This window comes from Zosterops lateralis, assembly GCF_965231275.1.
Source record: "Zosterops lateralis genome assembly, chromosome: 4".
In the NCBI taxonomy this organism is placed as follows: Eukaryota; Metazoa; Chordata; class Aves; order Passeriformes; family Zosteropidae; genus Zosterops; species Zosterops lateralis.
Window position 1 is genome coordinate 45816554 of NC_139765.1, and position 12479 is coordinate 45829032.

General features: G+C 39.7%; 1 protein-coding gene across 1 annotated transcript in view; it reads right to left on the minus strand.

The window, feature by feature from the left end:
* Positions 1 to 12248, minus strand: part of CNTN1 (contactin 1) — a 133469-nt gene extending 121221 nt beyond the window's left edge. Inside the window, exon 1 of the mRNA XM_083859970.1 lies at positions 11889 to 12248. The gene's annotated coding sequence lies outside the window, so the exon portion shown is untranslated. The remainder of the gene's footprint in view (positions 1 to 11888) is intronic.
* Positions 12249 to 12479: the final 231 nt, after the last annotated feature.

The following is a 12479-nucleotide window of genomic DNA, read 5'->3' on the forward strand; positions in this document are numbered from 1 at the left end:
ACACAAGCATGTCATATGGTTTGACAATGAAGATGGCATTGACTTTACCATCATTCAGGTCCTCTGGCTATTCCAGACCCTGGTGCCATTCCCAAAGCCTCTCACTCCAGTGACAGAGCACACCACGGGCCACAGCTGCCTGCCAGGTATGGCCCCACAGCATGTCTAGCTGAGTTTGCTACCTGCAAAACTGGGTATTTGTCCTGTGGCTGAAAAAAACCTAAGTGACTAAGTAGAAGTTTTTTACATCCAACCACTTAGTATTCGTTAATGAGACAACAGGAATTGAACCAAATCAGTGAAATGACCACACCCTGAAATTTAACGGTCACTTTCAAACTTGTGACTCATCTTAGAAATCCCTCATCTCGGACTGCCACCCCAAAGGTATCACTTCTTTCCCTTATATTTTACTTAGTCATTATTTATAAATTATTATGACGAAATGAAGATTTGATTGATTGATTGATTGATTGTCCTTTTGGCTTCCATGGACATATAGACTTTGCCATTGGTTTATATACTCTATCTCGTATGTTCCACCACAGACATTACTGCAGAAATGTCTTTGAATAATTAGGTACAGCCAGTGGATTATATGCAACCATTGCTAGCTGAGCTCCACACAGAAAGAAATACCAGCAAAGATGTATAGAATATTCACAGAAAGAATTCTGACATCTTCCAGTGCTGGAGAAAGCCATAAAAATCAAGGACAGCTATCATCTGTGCTACAGTACTCCCAATGAAGGCTCAAAAGCTGCTGTTCTGCATGCAACAGAAACTATAATAGAGTTTCTCAAGCATTTTGTTCCAAATAAAGAAGTTAATAAACACGGAAAGAATGAAGCATTGCTATTCTCACATTAAATTTGATGAACTTGAATAAAACAGGAGCTTAGCATTTTTGATTTGTCCTTCATTGCAACCAAGAGCAGAGCCCAGTCCTTGTATTTATTCCCCATGACAAATCCTCACTCAGGAAGGAGGAAGGATTGCAATGCACAGCTACATGCCACCATCTAATGACTCAATTCACAGCATCAGGCCACTGGGCAGGCAGTGGGGTGTCATTTCACAACTGGCTACCTCTAGTGACCAGTCTCATTTTGCCATTTGCTCATTTGGTCTGAGAACCACTGCTATCAATCACCTGAAGTACCTCTTTCATCAGAAATTGTGGCTGAAATTTCATTTAATGTAAGTGAAAGATTTTGGATGTGCACAAAAATCTGGCTAAGCATAGAAGGCCACTACAAATGGAAACCATAGCATTAAATGTTTCCTTTCACCCCTGAAAAAAGATGTCTGGAGATTTTTTCCTAAGTCTCATCATAACTTTCACTTTTTAACAGAATTTCATAAACAAATTACTAGTGCAAAATATTTAACATTTATATAGGGCTATATACTATAATAGTAACATTTATATAGGGGTCAGTTGTCCATATTCTTTCAGGTTAAGAGAAAACAAACATGGAAAGTATAGAAATGAGTAGCACACATTTGCTTCTCTTTTTCTTTTCCTCCAGTCTCCATTTAAAATAGCTGTCTGTATAAGGAATTCTGTAATTCATGGTAAGATGTATGCCAGAACTAGGAAAACAAAGTCACCTGTGAAGTGTCTGCAGGCACAGCAGAGATACAGTAAAAGACAAAAACTCCTAAAGAGTCACCTTGAAAAAGTATGAAGGCACAGCACTCATCACCACTATGGGGGAACAAAGAGGAAGCACATTATAGCATCCAAGACACACTGTGGTAGTAAAGAGAGTGAATTTTTCTCTGAGAAAGCACATATTTCTGGTTTTAAAATCTTTTATCTTCATACTTCCCCTGTTTGAGGTAGTTTTGACAGAATTTTCTAAACTCCCACTGGATTGAAAACAAGAACATATTACAAGTGCAGAGAGAAGTGTCATGAGAATGCTTTTCTGAGCATTGGAAGAGAAAAACCACTTCAAAAAGAGATTAAACAAATTCCCGGTGGATGTGTTAATCAGAGACTACTGAACACCCACCAGCTGGCTCTGGATCAGGGATCCTCTGAGTAGCTGAAGACTGGCAGCTGGAAGGTAAAGCAAGGGAAGCATTTGTTGTTCGTGACTGTCCAAGCTAGGATGCTGGACTAGGTCTGGTCCAGTACAGCCCTCCGCATGGCCTTGCATTATGCTTCCCAAAAAATCTGAACTGTATCTACTTCCACTCAAAATATCCTGTGTGACTAGTCCTGGGTTTCTCAGATAGGTATAGATGCTTTGTAGGAATGATGGCAGCAAAATAACCAACACTACCAGTTTTCTGAATACTACTAAATGCTTACTTGGATGAAGTCCTTGGCAAAGGTTCTTTACTGGACTCTGGAAAATAATAGTTCTCTTTTTTCTCAACAAAAACCCATTTAAAAAAATCTTCATGGTCTGGATTGTTACCAGGTTACCAACAGATTTCTGGTTTCTGTAGCCCAGGCAGATCTTTCTAACAGAAATAACAGGTGAGAGGGGCTTATATTTTATGACTGATGGTACTCAACTGTTTGGTGCTCCTTCTTTGAAGTGTTACCTCATTAATGACTAGATTCCAGGTGAAAATTAAGGTAGTCTGTTTTATTTTTCTGTCTCAAAAAGAGATTCAAATGTGTCCCAAACAGAGATTCAAAGGAGATGGTGTTGGGGAGAAGAGGAGAAGAGTGTTTCTGTCTTCTTAGCATGTGATTCTAGATAAAGCTTCACTATAGCTCCTCAGTATATGTAAGCAGTACTTTCACATCCACATATGTCTGTGCCTATTTCAATTTGGACTGGTTTACTTTATCTGACCCCATGTGTGAACATTCCTTTATTTTATAAAACATGCAATTTTTTTTTTATTATTACTTAATCTATAAGATTACAGCAAACAAAGCAATAAAAAAACCAAACAAGCAAAAAAATACCATAATGCTAACCTCAAAATTACAAAGATGATCTTGCTCTGTAAATGTACTAGTAAGTGACAGAAGGTACACATCCTCTGAAGAAACTATCACCAATACCAGGAATAGTAACCTCCTGATTTTGGCCTGTAGTTTTGGCTCGTGGCATAACCCAGAAGGTCCTGAGGAGTTTGGCTGCATCCCAGTGCCTGCGATCACCTGCATATGGACAGCTCTACCGCCCAGAACCTCCCCAGCACCACACACAGCAGCTTGTGTGGCCACCAGCCACACTGCTGGCAGAATCCACAACTTCACACCCGAGAACAACATGCAAGGTAATACCAGGGTGTATCTAATCTGCCTATCCTGCCCCTCACAGGGCCCCACAGGATGCTGCCCCATGTTTCCCCAGAACACCCTGTCCTTACAGAACTTGGGGATTTTGGAACTCTCCGCATCAGAGTTAGCACCTTTCTGCCTAACAGTCTTTAATGGATTGCTCCTCTGCAAATTTGTCTCATCACTTTCCCAGCCTGTGTAAAAATATTTTGCACCTATACATGAACAGTTTAACTGTTCCTTAAATAAAAAATACTTTCTTTCACTCATTTTGAAGCTTTTCTCACTATAGAGCAAGATTTGAATGAAATAATTACAAGAAACAGTGACAGTCATTCCCTTCTGCACACTCTTCATACTCCATTCACTCCATTCACCCATCTGCTTCCAAGGCTAAAAACACTTTACATTTATGCTATTTAATTTGTTTTCAAGAGTCTAGTTATTACATTTCTTCCAGTTTTATATTTCTTGCAATGTCACATCAATGTCTTCCTCTCAGTACTACCAAAGAACTAATCAGACTAGATATGAACAACTGGAATACAGAAAATTATATACCATGAATCAAGCACTTCTGTTGGGTGCTTCCTGTATATAAACTGAAGGCCACTAAAATATCTAAACCCAATATGAGAATGATTTGCTCTATATGGGTAAAATTCAGGAATTTAGTGCTCCAGTGTACAAGAGTCAGAATTTTTTTGTAAAATACACATGAATGTCCCTCTGTTGCTATCAGTGTTAGTCCCAGTTTGGGAAACAAGTAAATCTGGAGGACTGGAAAATCAGCTGGAAGAGGTTGAATTTAGTGCCTTGCATTCAGCAGTGAGCTGCTATTTTTGAGGCAGATCCTGCTCCCATCTCTGCAGGTATGGTTAATGCCCTACAGAACTAGGGCAAGCCCTGGGCACGACAGGAAAAGTGTCTTTCTCTTGGTCAGCAGAAATGCCCAGCAATGGAGCATTCCAAGTGCAGAAGATTGTTGCATTTTCTTGCTTTACTAAGGTCAAAAGATGGCATAAAGCCTCCTTAGAAAAACTTTATTTACCTGGTTTTCCTTATGAATTATCTTGTCTCAATTCTGAAGCTACATTGGGGGTTGCAGCTGCTTGTGCACTGCCATCAGGATAAGAATTCTTCTTGCCTATTTAGGGAATTAATCTATAAACTACAATTTCATATAGTACATGTGAAACGCTTGGGATGCTAAAAATAGACCAAATGATAAATTTCTCTTTCTGGATTTTTCCATGCTACTTACTATTAAAACCATGAAGAGAAAATACACAGGAGAGTATCATACACCATTGCTGTCAAATCATTAATTAGCAAAGTCTAACTTTTCCAATGGGAAAGCTGCCTGTGGATTTCAGAGTAGCTGTGCAGGCCAGGAGGACAGGAAGAGAAGAGGGGTAACATGCTTTCCCCAGGTGTTGAAGCTGCCTAGTAAGAGGATGAAGATCTTATGCTCAAAGGCCAAAAGGAAGGATGATGTGCCCTGGCCCCCGCACTGATGCCTTGTGCTGCTTTGGGGTCTGAGGTGCTCTCACTACATGATCCCAGGAACAGGGAAGCAGAGGAGAAAGAGAGGTTAGCTCTAGGATGAGGAGCTGAGAGAGGAGAAGGAAGGAGGAAGGAGAGAAACTCAGCAGGAACTGATGTACTGTTTTTTCTCCTAGTACCTTGGCCCTGCTGAGCATATTTCAATGCCTACAGTACACTGTCTCAGCAGATTAAATGGACTCCATGCATACATAGAGTGCTGGGAAGCATCAAGTGCTCCTCTAGTTAGGGTGGTACAAAAGGGGAAAAAAAAACCCACCTGGTACACTGGAACACACACCATTGGCTTTTATAGCACCTTATTTTTAGCCTCTAAGGAGACTAGTAACTGACAAGTATTTCTTTAACTCTAGCAGCACAAATGCCCCCTCTTCCATCCCCAGGTACTTTTCAAACAGATGCTCAAATCAGGGGGAAAAGGGAAGAATCAGGTCACAAGTTCCAAAAGATTAATGGTGGACAATTCCTTTTTCCTCTGAAATGTTCAGTTCTGGTAAAGGACAAAGCATTTGAACCCAGTAAATAGCAAAACTATTATTTTTTTATTGAATAGTAGTAGAACTATATAACTGTTTCCCAATAGTTTCCAGTGTTACAAGTGGAGTGTAAAACCAGTAATGAAACAAAGTGCAGAACTAATTATGTTAATTATGCAGCCATAATTAATACAATGCTATATTACCATCACAAATATAGTAATGCCTTAAAAACCCAGATTGGGATTTCTTTCTATCTTAAGATAAAAAAGAACTTATTTGTGTGGGTTGACATCCCACATTTTCTTCCTTTCCATGAAAAAACCCCTGCATAACTCCCAAATTATGATGTTGCTGCAGGCAAGAGAACAGAAGCTACTGATCAAAAGATCGGTGTTGGCAGTAGTAGCCAATGTGAAGATACTGAGCTACATGTAATTCATAACTAGTTCAGGTACAGCTCCTAGGCTTGGCTTACAGCCTCCATGGACAATGTGGTTGTCTGAAACCTTAGCTGTGGTAGGAAACCAATGCTGTGTTGTATTGAGGCTGCCACTGCCAGTTGATATTGATCCACATGAATCCCAGTGAAGGGAAGCAAAGGAGATTACATTTCCTTGCTATTTTCTATTAATACTGAGCTTTATTTTTAAGTGCCTGATTCACACAAGATATAATAATCATAGAAGAGATGACTGTCTTGCCTGGACAAATCAAAATTTCTAAAAATGTAATTCTACATAATGAAATACCTTATCAATACCAATCAATGCTTTCAGTAATTAATGTACTCCTCATTTGTGATATTAGATTCACAGAATCATTTGAGTTGGAGAACACCCTCTCCTAAATTATTATGAGAGCAGTGAGACTAAGCAGGCATCACTGTATTCACATAACAAAACTGCTCGTTATGAGAGCTTCCAACCCTAGGTCAACCTAAATAATCTTCCAATCACTCCAAACAGTCTACCCTGATAAGATGTGAAGGAAATCTAGAGGTCTTGCTCTTCCTTGCATGGCTTTCCCTTTTCCATTCTTAAACCCTTTCCTTCTGCACCACACTGAAAGACTGCAGAAGCAGCAGCAACGGAACCTTCTACTTGTTTCATTCCCATTAAACTACATGTGAATATAGCAGAAAGGAGTCAAGTTACTCTAAGAAACAGGTTTTCTAAAAGAAATAAAAAAATAGTAAAACAAAACAAAAATCCTTCTGATACTTATGTCCTATTTGGCAAGAGAAAGCTGTCTGCCAGTTTCCAGCTCACAGCCCTTGGCTGTTTCTCGGCTGAGACTTCTCCCCAAGGCTGTCTCTGAAATATTCCCATCAAAGAGCAAAAGGGAACAGCATGCTCTGCCCCAGGAGGAAGACAAAGACTAGCCAAATTTGTGACCACTCTGCAGTCATACACTGCAGCTATGAAATGCCACTCATCCCTCACTAAGGGCATTTTCAAAGGGACCCAGTCTTCCCAACCTGGAAACTTAAATCAAGAACAAATTTAGGTAGAGTCTGGTTCCAGTCCTACCACGAAAGGCTATGTATTTTGATCCATAGAACAGTCCAACCTTCCTGGCAGAGCATAAACTAGAATCTGTCACAGGCTGGATACAAGGTCTTGAAATTTCTAAGCACTTTCTGATGATGGTGTCTAACATGTAAGCTCATTATTTTGCCTGTCTAATGAGTTAAAAGACTCAATTTTTTCATATGTCAGTGTTTTCCTATGAGGAAATATGGCCTAAACTTTCCCCAAGTCTGCTGGCATATCAACGTGAACATCATTTCTGGAACTAGATGTGTATGATTAATAACACAATTTTTCATTTCCATCAGTTAATCCAATGAAATTTTGTATTTCATTTCTAACACTATTTTCTGGCCAGTAACAACAAGTATGAAGTCTTGTGACACAAAAATGTCAAACTGGTGGCATTCATCTGATGTCAAGAGCAGCAATAACACTTTCACAGTCTGCTGGGTTTCTCCACACAGAAGCAAACACACAGCCCAAGGGTAATCTATTTCATCCTGTAACAGGGTGCAGTGGGAACAGCCTCGCATCTAATGAATAAGATCATCGTTCCCATGCCTTTGAAGAAGGATTCAGGATGGGAGATTGGTTGCTGGACTGAACAGGAAAAAACATTGTGGTTAACTCATATTCCAGCACCCAGAATAATGGCTTGTGTTTGAACTCCCTATGCTGAAAGATCTGCAAATTTCAGTGCCATTATGTTCTGTAGTATACCTGCTTTCAACCTCAAACCTTGAGGAACAGATTTTCCTGTCTACGACTATTTTATTTTCTGCTTCAGTTCTTTGTGCTGTACTGTACCCATACCAGACCAGGTTTTCAGATACTAAACCCATTTTTAAAATAAAGAATGTGATGTTGCTCAAGAATCTCAGCTGAAAAATTCTAAGTAATTTCACTGACCTACATTAATCAATAAATTTATAGCCTCCAGCCTAACAGGCAGGTGAGTAATTATTTTTATAAAGTAATCTTTAGTGTGACAACTTTTTTTTTTTTAAGTAAAAATGCTACCAGTAGAAATCCTATGACACAGACTTTTCTTACCAGTTTCTCCTAAGAGACTAAAGACCTCATTTCTAATATACTGAAATATCACTGTACTGTGAACAATATCTTTAGCAAATGATTAAGGAAAGTTTCAGTTCTCTTTCTGCTCAGCTAAGTCAAATGAGCTTTTGGTGATACCAGTGAGTGAAGTTTAACTCAACTCTGTCATCCCTTTAATTTTATCTACAGGAAAATGCTAACAGAAGGAAAACATGCCTATTCTCAGTTACTGCTGAAAAATTAGTACTTAGGGAACAGAATTATTGAGCAAGCAGGTATTATATACGGATATATTTTTCTGTTGATAAGCACTGGTAAAGTATCTGTACGTTATTTGCTTTAAATTATTTTATGCAATTGCTAATTGTTAAGTGTCTGAAGACCTATTTAATCATTCAAAAGCAATCTCATTATTCTTGGTGATTACTTCTCAATCATGGGATGAAATGTAAAAAAAAAATAAAAATTACTATTAACAGTGCATAATATAGTGAATTACAGGAAAAAAACATTTTTTAATGTGTTATGAATAATTTAGAAGCACGCTCCTGCTTGCAAAGATACATGCTGAAATATTTCTTTGCAGCTAATCTAGTATTTTGCTACTTTTGGAACAATACCAACTGCATGATAATTTAATATGCATTAATTTCTGTTATTAATTCCTCTTAACATGCATTAATTCTGCTTTCTCTTTATAGAAACAAATGAAAACCAACATTAAGCAGAAGAAAAAAACCTTTCCTTTTACTTATCACAAAGCCATAACTCAGAAGTATGCCAACGCTTCTCTACTGCAACAGGGAGTGAGAACTGATCTGTGTTCATTTGAGTTCACATGATGCCTGAGCATCAGCTCTTAAAGCTCCTGATTTTTCTACTAGTCACCCCTTCAGTTACTAACTGAACTGAATGGATCTGTTCTACAGCCCAGGGCAAGAAAAAAATCAGTAAGATGTGGTACCATGCATCCATTCTCTAATTGTAAATGTATTTATCAAAAAACAATTTTCCAGAATTAAGTCCAAGTCAGTTAAAATTTGCAAAGTTGCAATTTGAGAAAATCAAGTACTGTAATTGAATCTTTGGCTTTATAATGAGAACAAGGAAGACAATATTCCAACACATTATTGATGGACACTTCCATTCACATTAAGTGGCTTTTCTTTCCTAACAATATCCCTTACTAATAAGGTGCTTGCAAGATTGTCCCTTCTTGACCCTTTTCTCTGTATAGCACCATGGATTACTTATTGGTATTTTAAATTATATAATTACCCAGTTATCTGAGGAGATTTTGGACCAGAACAACCACAACATCAACAACAAAAATCTGTTCTTCCTCAAATTAACTATATTAACAGCAAATAGTTGCTGGGGTGCCTCTGCTTTCCTCTCTTTTTATTCAGGCTGTTTGCTCTGTAGTGACTAAAATATTTATGTATGCTCCTCTGAAAACCTCAGCCAAAGTGACTAACAATCATGGCCCCTGGACAATTTCAATGGGCCCTGGATACCTTTCTTAAAAGTGTTGGAAACCCAGCCATTATTTTTTAGAGAATATTTGTATTTCCAATTCTTTACCTTTAATTAATATATCTGTTTCCTCATTAAACAGGTAATTTAAGTACCTCACATTCAATGTGAAAAAAATGAAATGTTGTTATAAGACCCATGCCACTGTGATTATGGCTGTGATGCTTTTCATTTATGACAGTCGAAGAAAGAAAGCAATGTTCATTCACTGGTACATCTGGATATAGTAGCAAAGCACTGCAACAGCTGAGCCATACCTCTGTAAATCACATATGTCCTCAATTCAGTACTTGGATGTGCAACCCTTAAAAGCACACGTGTGAAATTCTCTCTCACAGAAATACATTTCCATTAATTTGCTTAGTTTCCATGAAAACTGAAGTTAGGTATTCCCTAATTAACTGAATGAAAGGAACTTAGGAGCTTTTTCTGCTCTTAGTTATTCTCATTTTTACATCTGTTTTCACAGTCGAAAGCCTGCTCAATCTGCAAATTACGCATTTCAGGTAATATTTCATGGCAGAAGCACAGAAAACAGAGCGAATCCTCCATGACAAATGAAGACTGACTGGCATCTCTGCCAGCACCCAGCTATCATAATGCTCGTCTTCCTTGTTAGAGCATCATGTGAGCTCCTCACCGCCGTGTTCCCGGCCCGGAGCTCACACCGAGGAACGTGTTTGCATTCAGCACACGCCAAATCCAGGCTTTGCCAGGAAGGATTTTAACCCCCCCTCTCTCTCTCCCCCCCCCCCCCCCCCCCCTAGACGCTCCTGTTCCCTCTAGGAGTGTTTTCCTTCCCCGGGCGGGGTCTCGCTGCCGTGGCCGCTCCAGGGCCGGGAGCCCCTCCCATCCCGCGCGGTGACTCAGCATCCCTCCGGCCGCCCCTGCCCTGTCCCTGTCCCTGCCCCGGGCCCGGAGCTGCCCCTGTCCCTGTCCCTGCCCCGGGCCCGGAGCTGCCCCTGTCCCTGTCCCTGCCCCGGGCCCGGAGCTGCCCCGGTCCCTGCCCCGGGCCCGGAGCTGCCCCTGTCCCTGTCCCGGGCCCGGAGCTGCCCCGGCCCCGCACGGGCGGGCGGACAGGGCGAGCCCTGGGCTGAGCAGGTGCGGGGCAGATCCTGCACGAGGATTGTGTTCCCCGACAGAACGGCGGGTTCAAAACTGCCGCTTCAGCCCCATGGTCGCTTGGCTTCAGTCGGGCAGTACTAACAATGCCTGATCTCTGGTACAGCGTTATTCCAGCTGATTATTTCGTAATTAACAAGCAAACACACACTGTTCACTGAGACGAGGCTCCATATGTGTTTCTGTGCAAACGTGGCATAAGGACTCAGGGATCCAAAACTGGCCCATCAGGCGTTATGAGATGCAAATGTAAAATTACAATGTAAACTCAAAATAAAAAGGCATTTACCTAAGGAAGGGTGGCATCGTGTTGTGAATGCCTGTAATGCTTACTGGCAATACCTTGCTATTTGCCATCACACAGGAGACAGCTTTCAGGTTTATTAAACTGGCTATTTCTCAATACTCTCTGACAATATATATTTTTGAAAGTATGGCTGTGTTTTCAAATTACTGAACACAAAAGCTAAAGCATTTGTACTCCTTTTTCCAAAATACTAAAATCTACAAATGTGGAAAATACTAATGATATAGAATTTTTCAGCACTTACTGTGGTAAAGAACTTAATTTTTAAAATGCAATTTATCTTCTTTTAAAAGGTGGTATCTTTACTGTACATTTGTATTAGTTAGGCAATTTTCTTGAATACATCCAAAACTGTCAAATTAAAAAAATGTAAAATGCTTTTATTTTTAAAAAAATTTCCAGCAAATACCATAATTAGAAATAGATGTACTTATATGTAAAATATCTAAGAGTACATAGTTTTCTGAGGGGCAGTAAGGACAGGCTTGTCTATTCACTGAATGAAAGCCCAGAATTTTTATCCAAAATGTAACAGGAGGATCATCTTCGTTATTTACAGGACAGACGAGCAGTAGATTCTGGAATGCATTTTCCTGGCACACATTTTACTGTAGCTTGCAAATGTTACAGAAAATGTACAGAAAGAGGAAAAGAATCAATGAAATTTCATTGTCATTATTCTGTTAGGACCTCTAATGAAATAGATCATGTTATTATATTGATCACCTCAGTGACTGCCCTGCCCCTCCCCACAACGCAGTCATGTATAGCAGACAAGAACTGATCAGAAATGTACACTCTTGAAGAAATGGCAGGATTCAAACACAGTATTTAGTCTCAGCAAAATTTAAACAACCATTTAAAAATAATCAGACTAGTAGGATCTCTGCAGTTATAGCCACCTGAGAATCCTGACTCTGCATTCCAGCCCAGGTATCTGAGTCAATGTAACCACACTGCATCATCATAATCCTGTCTCAGCATATTCCCTCTACTGCACTCAAATCCACAAATAAAAAAATATCCGTTTTTACCTTAGATGGTGAATTCCTTCTTGTCCCTTTGTTCATAGTTACTATTCCAAGTTTGCATCTTTGAAAAAATACAAGGATGGTTAAACCAATAAACTTCGCAGATCCTCTCCTGCGGCAGAAAGCAAATTACAAAAAAAAAAAAAAAAAAAAAAAAAGAAAGAAAAAAAAGGACTTCAAACTGTGACCTCAGAGCAGAGCACAGCCGTTAGCATCCCTCAGCCAACCTTCAGCAGAAAGCAGGTTTAGACAGTACGAAAACTGGCTCTGTACATGGCTGCATTGCTTTCAAATCAAGCATTCTGTGCTGTAAGCTCAGGGATTTATATCTTCTTAAATAGGCCGTCCCACTCAATGCTGCTTGTGTGCATGAAAATATGAAGCATTTCACTGCAGTCACTTTATGCAAGCAACTACCCCAGTCATCTTTACAATCTCTGTCACTATGCTCTGAGACTAAAGAATGAGGACAGCATGCATAATTCATGCATTAAAATTTTCTGTGCACTTCCTGCAGCAACTGTTATATCCAGTAATGGGGTATCGATCAGCTCATCACTAAAACAATTGGGGCTGGGCAATTGCTTTGCTGCA